Source organism: Poecilia reticulata, linkage group LG4, assembly GCF_000633615.1.
Source record: "Poecilia reticulata strain Guanapo linkage group LG4, Guppy_female_1.0+MT, whole genome shotgun sequence".
In the NCBI taxonomy this organism is placed as follows: domain Eukaryota; kingdom Metazoa; phylum Chordata; class Actinopteri; order Cyprinodontiformes; family Poeciliidae; genus Poecilia; species Poecilia reticulata.
In genome coordinates this window covers 10,253,376-10,271,237 of record NC_024334.1, presented here as the reverse complement: position 1 = coordinate 10,271,237, position 17,862 = coordinate 10,253,376, and the positions used below count along the sequence as shown (strand labels likewise).

General features: G+C 35.7%; 1 long non-coding RNA gene across 1 annotated transcript in view; it reads right to left on the bottom strand.

Annotated features, from left to right (window-relative positions):
• LOC103463372 (uncharacterized) overlaps positions 1–17,862 on the bottom strand; it is an 83,243-nt gene that overhangs the window by 61,657 nt on the left and 3,724 nt on the right. The window lies entirely within an intron of this gene.

The following is a 17,862-nucleotide window of genomic DNA, read 5'->3' as shown; positions in this document are numbered from 1 at the left end:
GTGTTCTTCCACTTGCCTGCCACTGTGCTGCTTATTCAAATAAATTTCCCCAAAGAGGAACCAATAGGATTATAGGAGCCTAATATTTTTAATTATAAGTTTTAAGCAAAATGTTAGTCTATACAAGAATCAGTTCCATAAAAAACATTTTTTGCAGTGTGAACAATTAATGGAGCTGTCTACTGAGTGACATTTTTCTACATTAATTTACATTCACATTGGAATGATTGCTTAGTGGTGACTCAGCAACTGGGAAACATCTCGACAGGAAACCGCAGATTGGCTAAACATCGCAAAGGGGCTGTGAATAAGTAGCTAGAAATTAAACATATGGCATGCTGCTGCAAGGAAGGGAGGGGCTAAATGATTGCATCACTGCTGTTTGAACAATCTTGCAAACCTGGGGAGATTCCAAAAGGTACACAAACCAGTATCTTCCTATGATTTTTTTTTTTAACAAACACAAAACAGTTTTGGTGTTGTAACTATCACACAGGTACTTCAACTTAGAAATTCCAGGTCATTTCCCTCCAAATCTAATAATATAGGTGCAAATATTACTCTAACCACATCTTACAGGTACTACATTAGCTCTCTGTATTCTTAGATACTGAATCAAAAATTCAAGCTTTATAGTGTTGTATACAGTTCTCAGATCCTCTGTAGCTATAATCACAGAATATCTGAAAAGTCAAATAATATACATTATGTCTATAGAGCACATATAAAACATAAGTTCCAGTAGAGATGGAAACGTATTATTGTGATGTGAGTTATGGTCCATATCGGTTGGGTGGTTGATAGAGGTATTTGACTGATAAAGAGAAAGTGAGCAGTAGAAGAGGTTTAAAAACAACTTTGCACAGATCAGAAGTTCTGAATTTTCAGCAAAGCATTGATTTGATTCATTTAGCCTTTTCCCCATCCAGGAATAAAAACTGGTACGTAAAACGGCATACATAATGCAGCTGCATGCCTTGACTATAGCAATAGCAATAAATAAACCTGAACTGACTATCAATCTGTTAACTAAGGTCTGGACAGCATGGAACCTCACAAAGTGTAATTTACATTGATAACAGCCAATGAATTCCATTTGAAGCAAAGATGAGTAGAATACTTATGTGTAGAGCATATATAACAACACAGTGAAGAGGTTTCTCTTTTTTTCCTCATTTTGCATCTACTTCCTTACCATACGTCTTACCAATAAACTTAAAATTTCTAAAAGCAAAAGGTCTATAAGGATGTCTGAGATCTGCAAATAAATATATTAGCAGAGACGAGAGGAGAACTGCTGTTGCAGCTAAAATGACAGATCCATAATGGCTTTTGCATATTCTGTGATGTGAATTGAGTTGAAAGTTAACATGTAGGCTGTCATTGCTAGAATTGTATCATCTGACAAAGAAATAAAACAACACAAAAAAATGGCATAAGCATTTTGCCAAAGCTTCATACTGAAATTTACTCAAGAAAATGAAAAGTAAATAACTAAAACTGTACCTCTTGCTTAGAATATAATACAAACTTATCATGTATTTGTTTCAAATGGCAGTAAAAAGAGAAGTTGGCCATGTTTTATTAATAGATAGGATATAGCAGCACAGAGGGACACCAGCCACTTTTAAACTCAGAGATTTAAGACTAATAGAAAAATCATAAAATCTAAAGTAACAGTCCAATCAAACAGCTATTGCACAGCACTGCTGCAGTTCTGAATTGAAAATTTGTGAACAAGGGCAGGGAAAGTTAAATTATAGTTTACTTTGTTTTTAATTCTTCTTCACGATTCCAGCACAACATGATAGGAATCAGTGATGCACAAAATACAGCAAAAAAATAAAATGTTGCTTTATGCGAAACTACCACAAATATGATTATGAAAGGTTCTGCTAACATCAAAGGATTCAATTTCAATCAACAATCTCATGTTTTCGGTGTGATTAGTGATCCATTTTTCCAGATTTTTAGGAAAAAATGCAACATTATTCCAAAGAAATATAAGCAATCTATGGGACCGCTATTCTATCCCAAAAGCAATGTGTAACCACATTTTTTTAATAATCATTTATCTGATTTTTAGTAAATTAAAAATAAAGTGCTTCATGCTTGTCGTTTGCTAAATCAGAAACAGAGAAATGCAATGAATAAGTAACAAAAAAATTTGAATTTTTAGTACTGGACATGCTGGTCACCAGAGATGTTCAAAGAATCGTTTATATTTTCTTCTAATTTATCTGAAATCCATGATGTTGAGTTTTCTTATGGTACAGGATAAGTTTGCCCTTCATTTGCACCATTGTACATTCCTGTTAAAGGTTTCTCTGTTTTGGTGTTTGCTGTACTTCACTGTTACTTGAGCTTGTGTACACATTCTTTTAACCTCACCACAGGCATATTAAAAGATGACTGAATATGTCCATATAGTGTCAATGATAAAGAAGAACAGAACTGCAGGAGAGAACATGTGGAAGAACAGTGATTTTCATTTAAAGTTTTACACTCCCAAGTTTCTTTCTAGGTTACAGCTTCTTCAGATGTAGGATGACACTAATACTGTCACCATCCGACTGGGTAAGCTTTCACTACATAAATGACATTCAGCAGAATATGCACTGGATTTGCATTATTAGTGTAAGAGTGTTTGGATGAGACACATGATGTGAGCTAATAAAAAACTTAAGTGAAACAAAAACTGCAACAAAAGGAGTATTTTATGCCATTAAACCAAATTCTCAATCCTGTTCGGCTGCCATGGTTCGAGTGTGTGTGATTACTTGCTGCTGGTGTGCAAACTGTGATGTATAGCTCTGGTCACTTTTTGAAATGTCTGCATCCTGTGAGTAAAAGAGGAAGGAGAAGTGAGACATGTCAAAGTGATTTGTGTCTGTTAGAGAGTCTCTGGGGGTAGAGACTCTGTTATAGAGTCTCTTTTAAGGAATGTGTAAGACACCTCCCATGAAGAAGGATCCGTCTCCAGAGGATACTCATGCAAAAAAGCTGTCAGTATATGAGCTACAAAAAGCCTGCCTCACACTATTCCTATGTTAATGTACTGTATATTAGACAATGGCTGCACACAGAACAAAAGAAAATGCTGACAAAGGTAAAGCACTGAAATGTATTTGTTGTGTGAGTGAGTGCAGCCATCCATTAGGTGTGTTCTTGAATGGCGTGATCCTGGAGCTCAGTGGATATACTTGATAAAAATTGAATCATTGAAATTATCTTTTGTTCAGTTTCTTCTTATGTTTGAGCACTCTCGATGCCTTTTCCTTGCAGATATTGGGATGCAGTGATCTCCTTTACAAATTGTGCATATGGATAAGTTTCTGGGAGACTTAGCAAAGTTTTATTTAGCTTCAACTTAAATGTTATATGCTAATGATGAGTGCTATGTGCAGGGAGATTAAAGAGAAGAGCATGTCAAGCTGCACATGGGATTTGTACAGCAAATTAATGTAATACACAGAAAATATCCCTAAGGATATGCGATCCCCATGGGGATATCAGTCCGAGTATAGAATGATCAAGAACACATCAGGAGGAATGAAAAAGGGGTACAGTAAGGTCTTGCTTGTCTTTTTGGAAAATAGTTTTCCAAAACTGCCGCAGCTTAACATAGTTCAAACAAGATCTTGAAGATCAAAGAAAAAATATATTACTTGCTTTACCACATATTGCATACAAAATTAACACGGGATCCTTGACAAGTTATGTTTGTGACATGACATTTACATAAGAATGTTCTTTTATACTTTCTCGTGGGATCACTGCCTTGTGTTCCTTGTGCAGCAGGCACAAAGTGTTCCAAAGGCTATTTAAAGACAGTAATGTTTTACAAAACAGTCCACAGTAGTTAAGGAAACTGTCATGATGATCTGTGTCCTGAGACACAACTCTCTTTTCATTTACATAGACATTGAAGTAAAAACATGATGGGTTTTAGAGTAATTTCTTATTGTCACGTATGACATATATGTTCATGTTTTCAGAAAATTGCAAAGAGATTCCCAGCCAGTTGTGAAAGGTTTTCAATAATAATAATAATAATAATAAAATATGTTTATGTTTAGCAAGCATCCAACAATTACGGTTTCCAGGTAATGTTTATTTTTGTGAACAGGCACATAATTCCTCCTGGCAATAAGGTCCTGGGTTAAAAGTATGAAACTGGTCAAGTATGTCAAGCATGATTCCAATAATTGTCTGTGTCTAAAATGATGCACAGGTACAATATGGGCAGTATGGCTTTCTGCCTAGGGTGTCATGGCCTAAGGGCTAAGGGATATGCACAGCCACTGCAGGAAAATACTGGTGTACACCATTTGTTGCTTACAATACAAGTCTGTAGATGATTTGCAGTTCTTGATTCAATACTAAATCAAAGAACTATTTCTGATATTTTTGTAAAGAGCTTAGAGTGCATTTGGCCATCTCCAGTTGATGAGTGATCAGTTCTGTGAGGTGGCAGTAAGTTGCAACAAAATTCTTACAATCTAAGATTTTAAGTAGTAATATAAGTTTCTTTATTTCCCCAGACTGTGTTTGAGTGTTTGTCCACTTGAGTAATTAAAATTGTAAAATGTTGTTTCATCTATTTTTTAAATTATTGTGATGTGGTCATGTGCATTTTCTGTGAAAACATATTGAATATTATCTATGAAGCCATATTCTTAAAAATGTAAGTAATCAAACTCCAGAATTCCTCACTCTACATGAGGTTTCTCAACTTGCCTTTTCAGAATGTGTAAAAAGAAAAAAAGACCTTCTTTGCAACATGTAACAGGCACATGCCAGAATATATAGGCATGATGGATTGTATACTTCAGGGAAAAGGCTTATAGCTCCACCGACAGAATGATCAAATTGTATGTAGGGGACTCCCATTTACCCAGTCAGCCGCAGTAATTACTGACCATTTTTCACGCTTTCAAGAAAAGGTCAAATCATCACTGAATTCTTGCAGGAAATGGTCACAACTGCACCATGTAATTTAGTTTTCATTTTAAAGTATTGGTCCTGTTGTAATACGTGGAACAGAATGGGCGCCCACCATTTTGAGAATGGGCATAAAATATTGCCATGTCTTCATTAACTGTAGAGTTGCAGAAGTCATACAGTCATAGCAAATGAATGGTTAGCAACCTTAAATGTCACCCAACTATGGACTCTTTTACAGTATATGTATGTCTAACAATTCCTAAAAATCGACTAAAATATAAAAAATACTGCAATTTTAAAAACATCTTTTTTTTTATTTATTTCTTAGATGACAATGACTAGTTGATTCTCTACTCTCTGCTTTTCTTGAAATCCTGCTTTAATCCAGTGTGGCTCTCAGAGATAATGAATTCTTTGTCTAGTATCTCTTTTCTGAACCGCCAATGCTTGTGTCAATATACTGAATGCCATTAAAACAGACGATGTTTTTTTTATCCAAACACTCAGCATTCAAACTCTCAGATATAATATGAATAAATATTTAAGATGGAAAGAATTGCATTAATCCCAAGACTTCTTTTTTTGTGTGTGTGTGTGTATTTTTTCTAAGTAAAAGAAACAAAAGAATCCATTTTCATCCACTGATACATAGCAGACTGATATCAACTTTGTTTTTTTTTTTTACATTTACATGCAGGATAGGAATGACCCCAGAATTCATAAAGTGTACAATTCACAACATCAAATCATGAATGTTAGCTGTTAAGTTGTGTCAGCGTATAAGCTTCCATATGCAAATGGGAAAACTACAAGTAACAACCGTGTTTTTGAATTAAAGTTAGTTCATAACAGAAGCGAAAATCAATAAATAATTAGTTATATTAATTTCACTGCTTTCTGACCATTCTTTAAGCTCCAATTGCGTTTCTGTGAAGAAACAATAAAGCTCTAATGTCAGCAGTTATGAGACATAATATATGAATTAGAGCATCAGAAACAAAGATTAATTTGATATTGTGTCATATTCTAATATGAAGAAAGATCATTTGTCACGTTGTGTTATTTAAACTAAATAAGCATTACAGGAATAAAAACTCGAGGCCCCACTAATCATGTACTAGAACTAACTGCAGCAGTACACAAGAAAAGTTCATTTCTGTTCAATAACAAACTTTGCCTAGAATGTACAACATGCTTGATTCAGCTAGAAGTGATGAGTTTGGTGATGACAAATTCATGAACTGGCCAATAATGCAAAAGACTGAACCTGTGAAGTCTACAATGAATAGATCATTTGCAGAAGTTGTGCTGTAAGCTTGATTGGCTCCAGATGCTGGGTCTCGAGTAATGAGCGCTACATTGTTAAAAGCTGATGGATGTGATAATTAGCCCAGCAGCTTCAAACTGTGGCTGTAGTTGATGCATCATCATGTCATTCAGTTGACTGGATACTGTTTTCCCAGGAATTGGGCCAAATATCACCTCAGATGTGTCAGATTATAAATTAACAACATCTCTCATCTTTTAAATCTGTTGACGTGACAATAGTCCATGAACTGCTCATCAGCAGATATTTTTGCTCCATGAATTTGTCTTCACATGAAATTCACCAATATGATAAGCTAAAGCATTTGTTAAAAAGATAAAGATAATACAAACTTCTTATAACAAAAAAATTACATTTTGTATCTTATTCCTTTGTGAAGTTTACCATTTTAATTAAGTTTTTTTTCATGGGTAACTGATTCGGTGGCTCTTATTGTTTTTTTAATTAAAATGTGTAAAGCCAGCGGGAAAGAAATTAAGACTTAACAGAGTGTTTCTGAAAAACATCCAAAACCATCTGTTAAAGATATATCTGCTGATCCCCGGCAGGGGCTCCATGCTGCCACCTTAGCACCCATGCCATCCCCCTGCATCTTATGCCACACTTACACAGCAACTGTGAAGGGAGTTTGGGGTGGGGGAACATGAAGTACTCAAATATTATGTGGGGTAGCGTAGGGCATATTCCTCTCCCCACTGATGAGGTGCAATCTGTGTGGGTGTTTATGTCATATTATGTGCACCTGGATGGTGACCTATGGCTCTTGGGGATGTTCCGCACTCCCTATGGGCTGCAGGGACTGAGCTGTCCCTGTCCAGCAGGATCCCCCTTAGTGCCAGGCAGGTCTGATTGCTGGGGTAATGTGTTTGAAAGAATGTGTTTTAAATCAAATTGAGATAGAGAAGAACAGGGGTCTGCAAATCCAGTTCTTGAGTACCACTGTCCTGCAGCTTTTGAATGTGTTCCTGCTCCAACACACCTGAATTGATTTACTGGTTAAATCAATTCAGGTGTGTGCTCTTTGCAAGACTTTCTGAAATACCAAGAAGGTAACTCAGTCTTTTGACTCAGGTGTGTTAAACCATGGATGCATCCAAAGATAGTGTCAATGGAGGACTGGAGTTGCAGATCCCGGCTTTAGAAGTTGGAAAATATATTAGGGTTGACTTAATGAAATTTCACCATTTTATTCTTGTGTATACAATCATCTAAAATGGCATCAACAATATCTTAAATTATTTCATATCTTTTCAGTGTCATGATGATATATTTAGTGAAATCGAGCCATTTTTATGACTCATTTTAGAAGTTCCAAAACTTCTAAGCAAATTATGGCTCAGTTCACAATATATTACTATTTTCGTCAAGTGTATAATCTATTAAAATTGCATAAACAATGTCTGTAATTAATTCATATTTCTCATCACTGCCATGTTGATGCATTTACTGTCATTGAGCCTTTTTTATGTGGTAGCAACCTTTCAAAGTAGATTACAGTGAAAAATTAGTCAAAGTTGTATTCATAAGACCTTGTGAACTTGTTAGAAAATATCTGGCAAACAAAAGCTAAAGCAACACTATTAAAACAGAAAAAGTGTGCTATTTTTGTAAAATAAAAAATAAAGAAAATTTACTTTTTATTTCTTGATAAAAACAGACAGGTGAATTCCTCTCAGAAGATTCAACCAGTACACAAGAAGAACTCTGGACAGGCTAAGCTGTTTGCATCTCTCAAGGTTGGAGGACTAGTTTGTAAGAAACAGATGAGAATTCACGCCACCAAATGCTGCATTACCAGACCCGCTCCACAAACAACCCATCCAGCTCCCAATTAAATATAAGAATATGAAAACAAGAGTAATTGAAAATTCCAAGAAACAAAAAACGAAAAAAAAAAAAAAATGTTGAAAACAATGGGCCGAGGAAGAGGAGCAGAAGACTAGTATAAAAGTCAGGTCTAGAAAACATGCGTAGGAGAAAGCGCTCTGGAGAGGATGGGAAGTTGCAAACTCACAAGAGGACTGTAACATGAACCAGATGAAGACTGCTGCTTAGGTAGTGACAATGGCAATACTGCCAGTGTTGATGATTGAGCTAATTATGCCATTGCTGATGGCGAGGACATAAGGGGGTCCCATGTAGATGGAAATACAGAAGCTGGTTATGAAGATGCATGTTGTTTGGATTGTTAGGCAGGCAATGGTGATAAGGACTGCAATACAGGTGGAAAGGATGCAACCCAAACTCTGCAACTTACATGTGAGAAAGTGCAAGGAATGAAAGAATGTTTTGACATTTCCAAAAAAGAATTCCATAACAGTCTTGCTTTGGTGCTAATTGAAATGAGTATGCTTCATGCACATGTAAAGCACAAGGCATGTATGTGATGGTGTTTGAAAAAACAAAAAAAAAGGAAATCACTCTGTTGCAAACCCTGCATTTACCTGCCAATGTATGCTCAACAGTACAAGTTCATTATCTTTCACCAATTTTATATTCTTTTATGAGAGATATTGTTGTAAGCTGAGTTAAACACAATTTGAGAAAATATGCAGCAATAAAAATAAAAAAAAATAAAAAAAAGTTTCTGTCTTGTCAGTCATGTCATTGAATCCTTATAGTTAGACATGTCTACAGACTCTGTAGTGTTTTCTCATGTTTTGTTTTTTTTTTTTTGTTTAAGCTTAAAGCTTTTTTTTTTTTACTTCCCACCAAAGATCCAGCAACTTTGTGTTGGACTGTTGACCTGTCCACAGTTGATTTCTTTTCTATCAAGATAAAAACTATCCCCTGCATGACTACAAACAAGGTAAGACATTTACAAATGACACATGAATGTTAAAGATTTATTCCTACCCAACTAAAATTTCTCAAATAGCTTCATACTTTGAGCTATTTTTAATTATTTCTGTTATTCTGTTATACATTATGTTATGCCTACTGTCACTGTCCATGTTAAAACTCCAAATATTCTGCTTTGACAGCAGATGTGAGGAATTGTGTGCTCAGGTCATGTCACTCTCAACTAAACAGAAAAGAGTATAATTTCCCTAGAAGCGTATTGCTATTTTTGCACCGTTGTTATCGTGCATCAGTGTGAATGAAATTATTCTTCATTATTTTATCACCATTCCTTCTAGGCAAATGTGTGCACATTGGTGGATGTGATTATTACCATCTGTGTTATAGTGATGCCTCTATAAGGAAAGGTTGTTTCACTGGAAAGAAATTAGTGTTTCAGTGTAGTGGTTTTAGTAAAGGTGCGGCGTTTTATTCTTTTTTCAGTGGTTACAGTTGATGTGTAAAAAGAAAGCATAGAAAGGTAGACAAGCAAGTACATGTAAATATCCATATGGTCAGAAAAAAAGTGAGGTCTATTTGTGTGAAACCATGTGCCCCCATGTAGTGAGGACCTTTTTCACCTTGTTCCTGCATGTCTGGAAAGGAAAAAAAAATGCTGATCGCCATGTGAGATTCCTAATTATTTAGCAAAACCAGATGGAGTTTATGTTCCATCAGTGAAATAAAAAGAGCTGACCATCGTTTTAGGCTTGTTACAGTCTTACAGCATTCTAGCTTTGCATGTTTGCGTTTTAGAAATATACTTTGCAACTTTTACTTTTACACCTATTCAGTAAATTAACTAAATTGACAAAGTTAAATTTTAGAACAGTGTTTTATGCAACAGGGTCTTAACGAAACTTGAAATGCAGTTGCTGTATTTCAAGATACAGCAACTTGAAATACATAAAAAATCTTGTATTTGAACAGAAACCTATGTAAGAGAAAAAGGGACAATTCCTATGATTCTTAAAACATTTTATATAAGAGAGCAAGGACCAATATGACTGAATACTGAGAAATGTATAATCAGCATTAATAGATGTTACGTGTTTTGCTATGTATTTTCCAGTCATTATTTAATTCATTTGCCTGAAGTAATGACTTCATTTCAGGAAAAAAAAGTCATTATGTATCACAATCAAGTAACTGTTACGTTCAGTTGCTATAAAAATTACTTTGCAATCTGTCTCTTTAAGTGGGTACTACTCAGACTCTCCCTCATGTCATGACAACCATGCTTCTTCATGATGCCCTTTACGATCGTAGCTCTGGTAGGTTTAGACTAAATGTTACTGACTGTTTCATTTGCTGCCTGAACCAAATGTGGTCTTTTTATGACTGACTTAATAAAGTCAGATATCACAAGCAAAATATTTTGTTCTCCCTCTTTTGTTGAACAAAGCGATCCCAATGTGTAAAGGTGACCAGACTCACCATACCGTTTTCATTATCTATGAGGACTGGACCCAATAAAAATAAAAAATCTTGTATTTGAACAGAAACTTATGTAAGAGAAAAAGGGACAATTCCTATGATTCTTAAAACATTTTAAACAAGAGAGCAAGGACCAAATAATGAAATAAATGAAAGGGGCAGTCAAAAACTAACCCAAAACAAGATTTTGTGTGTTACATGCAGTATATCACCCTTTTCCTCTAAAGAATTATACTGCTTTTCCAACTGACAATGGCCTTTTCCCCTTCTTTTTGTAAAATGAAATTTACTGCTGAACTCATATTTTCTTGCACTTTTTGCCATAAAAACCTACATGAACTTTATGGCATCCAGAACAAATGGTGAGCTCAACCTGTGACACCCGTGAAAGATGATACTTACAGCCGCATATTTCTTTCAGACATTATAAGGGTGATGATGAATTAAGGGGGACACTGGACACGGAGCATTTTCATGGCACAGATGCCGAGACCTGATAGCCTTCAGGGCCAGCAGAGATGTGAAAATCCAGTCTTCTATGCGCTCAAGATAGAGAGACACTCGCCTCTCACTAACCTCTGGTGTCAAAGCACCATGAAGAAGTGGAGGCTCACCCTGAGGGAAGGAGTTTATGATTATGATAAAATGTTCTCCAACAACTGCTTGTTTCTAATATAGGTGCTATGATTGTGTTTTGAGGGCAAAAGTAGCAATGCAGTTGTTTGAGATATGCTAAAATGTATTTGCTTTTGTTGGTCATTTTCCATCAGAGCGTATGATCCAGATCGAGATCCTTGTTTTGCAGTACAATATTTATATCTAGCTTTAAATCAGATGTGACCTCAAGTCTCACAAATGCCATTTCTTTTACACAGCATTGAAAAAAAACAAAAAAAAAACATAAAAGTGACTCATCTTCGCAAACATTCAAGTTTTACAGTTGATTGCTAATTTTAAGGGGTTTCTTTAAGTTTCATTAAAAAGCTGTTAAAGAGGGTAAAAGAGACTAAACATTTGTGCTGAGCTTAATTTCCACAGGGATTTAAAGACAATATGTCCTCACATCAGGAGTCATTCATTCATTTATGGTCTTTAAAATAGGACTTGGGAAAGGTCAATGCAGAACAGGCCTGGGGACCATGTGCCAATGAAAGAAAGATTAAGATCCACAGCATTGAAAAACCATCACTGACAATACAAACAACCCTTTGGGAACTTGTGACATGTTTCCTCTTAGTGAAGTCTTTCACTAACCACTGGGGATTGCAGAGTTTAATTACAGCAAACAATGTGATTGTTGTGTGGCATGGATTTAGATGTACTACCTTTTATTTTCCTTTATCATTCAGTATTGTGAGTTGGCAGAAGAGTTATTTGTGTATTTTATTCTCTCATACAGATTAGTTAATTGCCTTTGATCTTGTTAAACCACAAATGACAAAGTAGCCACATGTGTTCTTTAAAATGCAGTCATTTATACATCTACCGCTATTTAGTACAGAACGCCAAACATCTAGATCTGTTTGTACAAAAACCATTGATTTATATGCATGCCAGGGCTCATTTGGAAATCCGTCAGACATTAAGCCCTTAATAGATCAAGGAAATACCAACATGGGAACAATAATCTAGAAAAGCAGTGGGAAAGCTAGACACCGTTATACTCATTAGTTTAACTGTTTCTTTAACATAATTTACGAAGTATAACGTCATATGATTACTCATGGATTTTTTAAGCTTTTTGTTAATTATGACGATTTTTCACTTGCAGCTAATAGAAACATGGCACTTATGATTAAAATAACACAGACTGATGAGAACTTAAGTGTGGGCTTAAGTTTAATAAATGTTTAATATCTGCCTGAAGGTTGTTATTTCAGAAGGTAGTTTTAATCTGACAAGCCTTAGGTGACAAATATTCGAATTTACCAAATATGACTGAATACTGAGAAATGTATAATCAGCATTAATAGATGTTACGTGTTTTGCTATGTATTTTCCAGTCATTATTTAATTCATTTGCCTGAAGTAATGACTTCATTTCAGGAAAAAAAAGTCATTATGTATCACAATCAAGCAACTGTTACGTTCAGTTGCTATAAAAATTACTTTGCAATCTGTCTCTTTAAGTGGGTACTACTCAGACTCTCATGTCATGACAACCATGCTTCTTCAGGATGCCCTTTACGATCATTCTCATGAGCATTGAACTGTGGAGTATGATAAGGTCATCAGATTTGCAGTTCCACCAGGTGTTTGCTAATTGCTGTTGCTGCTCGTCAGGTGGAGCTGTTAAAATAAATTGTGCTTTGTATGAACAAGCCTTTAAAATATTAAATTAAATTCAATTAGATGTGTTAAAGAATCAAAGCAACTGTCCAGATAGGTTTTTGATGAGAGAATAATATAAGATAAAGCTCAAAAAGTTGATTTTACACAATACCCAAGGAATTTAATTGGGGAAAACACCATCAACATCTGCATTGAGTGATTTGATTTCAAGGGTTCTCAGCACAAGTTTCTAAATGCGTCGTAGGTGGCCACGTGGATCTCCCTAACTGAGATGTTCACAAAAAAAAAAAAACACAGAGAAGACTGCTAGACGACTTTCTCAAAGATTTCCTTCTGTTATTTCTTATACATGTAATCGTCATTTCACAGCAACAAGACATTTATGAGGCGCACAGAAAGGAAGGAGGTTAGGAAACGAGTGAGAGGGCACGGCACTGTTTATTCATCAATTAGCCTACTAATAATTAATTATGAGGGGCATTTCATGTATTGAGAGTCAATACCACTGTAATTAAAACCAGAAACCCAGTTGAGACAACTCCAAACCGCTACAGTGCATACCTGTCAAGACTTCCGTTTTGGTCGAGAAACTACAGTTTCCTGCCATGCTCCTGTATTAGTATTTTCCCGTAAATATCCCGTATCATGGCGCTCCCCGCAGTGACGTCAGATTATCACTCCCTCCCCCAGTCTTATGTTAATTACATGTATTTCACAAACACCTCAGCCCCCTTCTAATGTTAAAAATCAAGAAAAAGAAGAAAATAGCCTGCCTAGCAAACATTTTGAGGCTGTTTGAAATTATGTTCTTTGCACGTTATTATTATACAAGGTAATTATTGGTGAACATAGAAACAGTATTCACACAGACAGTATTCTCTACAGTTCATTTCACTTTACATAATCTAAAAAAAAGCCTTAAATAGTGCATTTAATGAATCCACTCTGACCTTTGATACGATGACGTGTTGCATTTATTGATTTCTGCAAAATAGTCGGACAATTTAAGTTTTGATCTTAGTCTGTAATACATGCTTGAAAATGTGTTACAATTCTGCATTATTCATCTGGACCCGTTGTATTTCCTTTGTATTAAGAGAAGGAACGTGAACATATCTAATTTTTTTATGAGTATTCAGTGCTTGTCGATATTGCCGTTGGTTCTACCTCTTTGTCCTTAAGTGCTTTTCTTGTGTGTCAATCAGAATGGGAAAATAATAAAAACTCCTCGTGTAATTTATACAGAAGACCAGCCACGGCCACTTTTGATATAGATGTTTGTTATGCAAGAGCTCTCCTATTTACTGCAATCCTCGTTTTTAATAGAAGCACTTGTGTGGTGGTTTCATTTTGAATAATTTTATTCTCATTTAAGACTAATGTTTTTCTTTAGCTTTGGATATCGTAACATCATATGGCAGAGTGAACATCCATCCATCCAATTTATTTACACCCTTGTTCCTTAGTGGGGTTGGGAGGGGTGCTGGTGCCCATCTCCAGCTAACGTTCCGGGCGAGAGGCAGGGCACACCCTGGACAGGTCGCCAGTCTGTCGCAGGGCGGAAGAGTGAACAAATGTCCTCAAAAAATGGAAAAACAACAAAAGCTGAACTGATTATTTTCATATGAATTCATGCTTTGTTTGTCTGTGTTATGGGGGAAATTCATTCCAAAAATGATGTATGTTTGTTCTATAGTCCTGTTTACCAAAGTAAACTCACATGGTTTAGCTGCTAACTCAAATCCAATCCCCAAAACAATCCCACCACTAAACAGCAATGAATGGAGAACTGCTCGAAAATTTGGCTTAGAAATCTTTGGGTCAGCTCATTCAGTCTTTGGGGACAAAATAAGTGCAAAAAAGCAGATTGCTTCAGACAATTTGATCATCCACTTCTGGGCATGGGCTCTCCATTACCTGACTGAAATAGGCCTCTCCCAGGAGGCCGCAGACCTCATTGAACAGAGAAGGTGGGGACAGTAATTAAATCTTGGGCCAATTCCAAATTGCTTCCCATTAGTTTGTTTCCAGCACGTAGGCACTGTATCTTCGATATGCTGCATGCAGGCCCTATTCTGGGCCATGTTGACATGCTGCTGCTGTTAAATGTGCCCTAATTTATTAGGGCTCTAATTGTGTGTTGCCATGTTAGTTTTGGCCCATGTGCACTGACACATGAGCCTGTCGTATTGTCTGCTGAAATGGAAAAATGCTGCTCGAGGGATTTATTTGTAGCTCGGGATTCGTTTGGAAAACAAAGACCAGTCTTTACTAGTAAACGTTTAGCCCTCCCCAGTTTACTTATTTCACTTGCACGTGTTATAGATGTCAGACATTGTTAATGTCAAAGCAGAGTCTGTAACAAATCTAAAGCAAAATAAATGAGAACAAACATATAATCTTAACAAAAATCTAATCAGTGATACCTCAGTACCCCCATCCATTTAGAGCTTTCAGGAAACAATGTCATTGCAAATGCTTAGTTTAAAAAATTCAATAAATTAAAATATTATTGAAAAGTATATTTATTTCAGGAACTTTATCACTGGGTGAAATACATATAGATTAATTACATGCAGATGGATGTTTGAAAGCCTTACTTCTTTTAATTATAATGAATCCATGGTACTAAAAATTGGAATATTACCGACCAATTAAAAAAAAAAACTTTAAATTACAGAAATGTAGTCTTAGTGAAAAGTATGTTTAGCACCTGCTAAAATATGGTCAATTTTCAGAAGTTACTTTGAGTCTGACAAATGGGCGTCATTGGAATTCATATTCTAATTTATTGAATATGACTGTACAAGCTGGTAGATAGTACTCCAAACCCTTTCCTGGTGGTGGCAGCATGTGGGGTTTAGAAATATGAATGTTTCAGAACTGCCCTGCCAGAGTCTTCACTTGAATCTGATGGAGAATGTGTGGAATGAGGTGAAAATTAGAAAGATGTTATGGAGCCCTACCAGGTCCGAAGACCTGGAGCTCATCATCAGCGATAACTCAAAATAACACTGGAAACATGGGAAGTGCAGTCCAGCAAAGAATTGTTCGACTGTTGTAATACCAATGAAGATTTTTTTTTTTATTATTTGAATATTGAGAAGGGTATGAATAAATTTTGCTTTACATTTTATTCATAAAATGTAAACTAAACAAATGTTGTTTTTCTTATTCCAGAACTGGTCCTTTACCTTGTTGCATTATCTTTGTGACAAATAAACTCCCTGGTTGAATTAAACTTATTTTAATCCAAGTAAGTATGGATCCATTTGGACTTAACACTATATCAGGACCCACATGTGTCAACATGCACAAGTGCTTGCCCTACTCTAAAATCGAGACACCTGTTTTTCCTGGGAAGTTGACAGGCAGCAGTGTCTGTGTCACACTGAAACTCATCAGCTTATCCAACTGGAAACACCGCTCTTCCAGGGCAGCAGTGCACATTGGGGATCTTAGCATCATTTTTGAATTAGCTTTATTCATTTATACCAAAGGGGCAAGAGGAGACACTGAATGCAGGGCTTTATTTAAGCAAAGATCTGAACACAACCAACTATTTTTATGGCTTTTCTGTCCTTTGTCATTTGCTGGTCATTGATTTTTTTAAAAGAGTTAAAACAATAGTACAATAAAAAAATATCTTACATGTTGTGCTGCTTAAGAAATGAGAGTGTTTTTCATCTATTGCTTGAAGTGTATCAGTTCATGATATTTCCCCTGCTGAAAGACATTTGGGTCACATTTGAGAAAGCACCAAACTGAGACAGATATAGGTCTCAATCAAACACATTTTATCATAGTTTGAATTGCTTAAATATTCAAGTGTCAAAATGTTGAGCCGATATGCTTCTTGTAAAAATTGGATTTATTTTTCTCCAGTGACTGCAGAGCCAAAGAAATTAGTTAAGGCAGCATTCATTGCTTACTCTAGCATCACATTACTAGTCTTAATTATTTTCACACTCAAACTTGTGACATGGCTACAACTGGCAGAAAGGAACAAACTAACAATTCTGAACCTCTATGTTACAGCATCACTCAACTGTAAACATTAGCAAATCCAGTAGTTTATGAAACTGTAATTATGGGCCCTGGGTCAATTCTTTCCATTACCAATCCATACCCACCTGCTTGTAGCCACCTGTAGCCATTATATCCAATTCTACTAATTTCATATCCACAAACAAAGATGAAATATTAAATAAAGCCTCTTCCCAAACAAACGTTCCTATCAGCAACTGCGTGTTATTAGGTATGTCTGTTTGGAAACGCATAACCATTTTCTATCCTGTAGATTACAAGTTGATATTAGAGTTTTATAAGACTTTAAAGCATTGGTTGTCAAGATAAGAAGAACGTATCTTGAAGTGTGGCAGTGACCAGATCCCAACAAAATGTATAATATGTAAGGGAGTTGTGTCGAACATGTTAATGTATCAGGGAAGGCAAAAGTAGTTTTACATTCAAAATTCTACACATTCAAAATTCCTATTTTTCTAACTCATGTTTACCATTTGTCCAATTCCACTGTAAAAATTGAAGCATTTCTTTCTGTTATTCTCACCATTTTGTTTGGAATAATTTAAAAACAAGCAACACTTAAAGTTCAAGTTTTTACTCTGAAAAAAGGGTGTTTATGAAACATGTACTATAGCCTATGGCTAAAGATAGGCCCATAACAAAGAAAGCATTATGTATTTTTCAGTTTATCCCTTGTGTTTACAAATGGGGTCCAACCAACCCCACACCCGTATCACTTGTATCATTTGCCTCAGTCCTCGTTAAACTGCTGTAGCCTTTAACATCAGTAAGTCTCAAAAAAAAGTAATTTTGCTATTTACAGTAACTCTCAGTTCTATGTCCCAAAACACATCTTGCCTCACTAGCATTAATAGTTCCTAACCCTATCATTTTTTTCAAAATATTTTTTAAACTTTCTACTTTAGGATGAGCAACATCCAACAAAGTTTAATTTATCTTTATAGATCTTTTGTTCCTGATTAGGTCTTTAT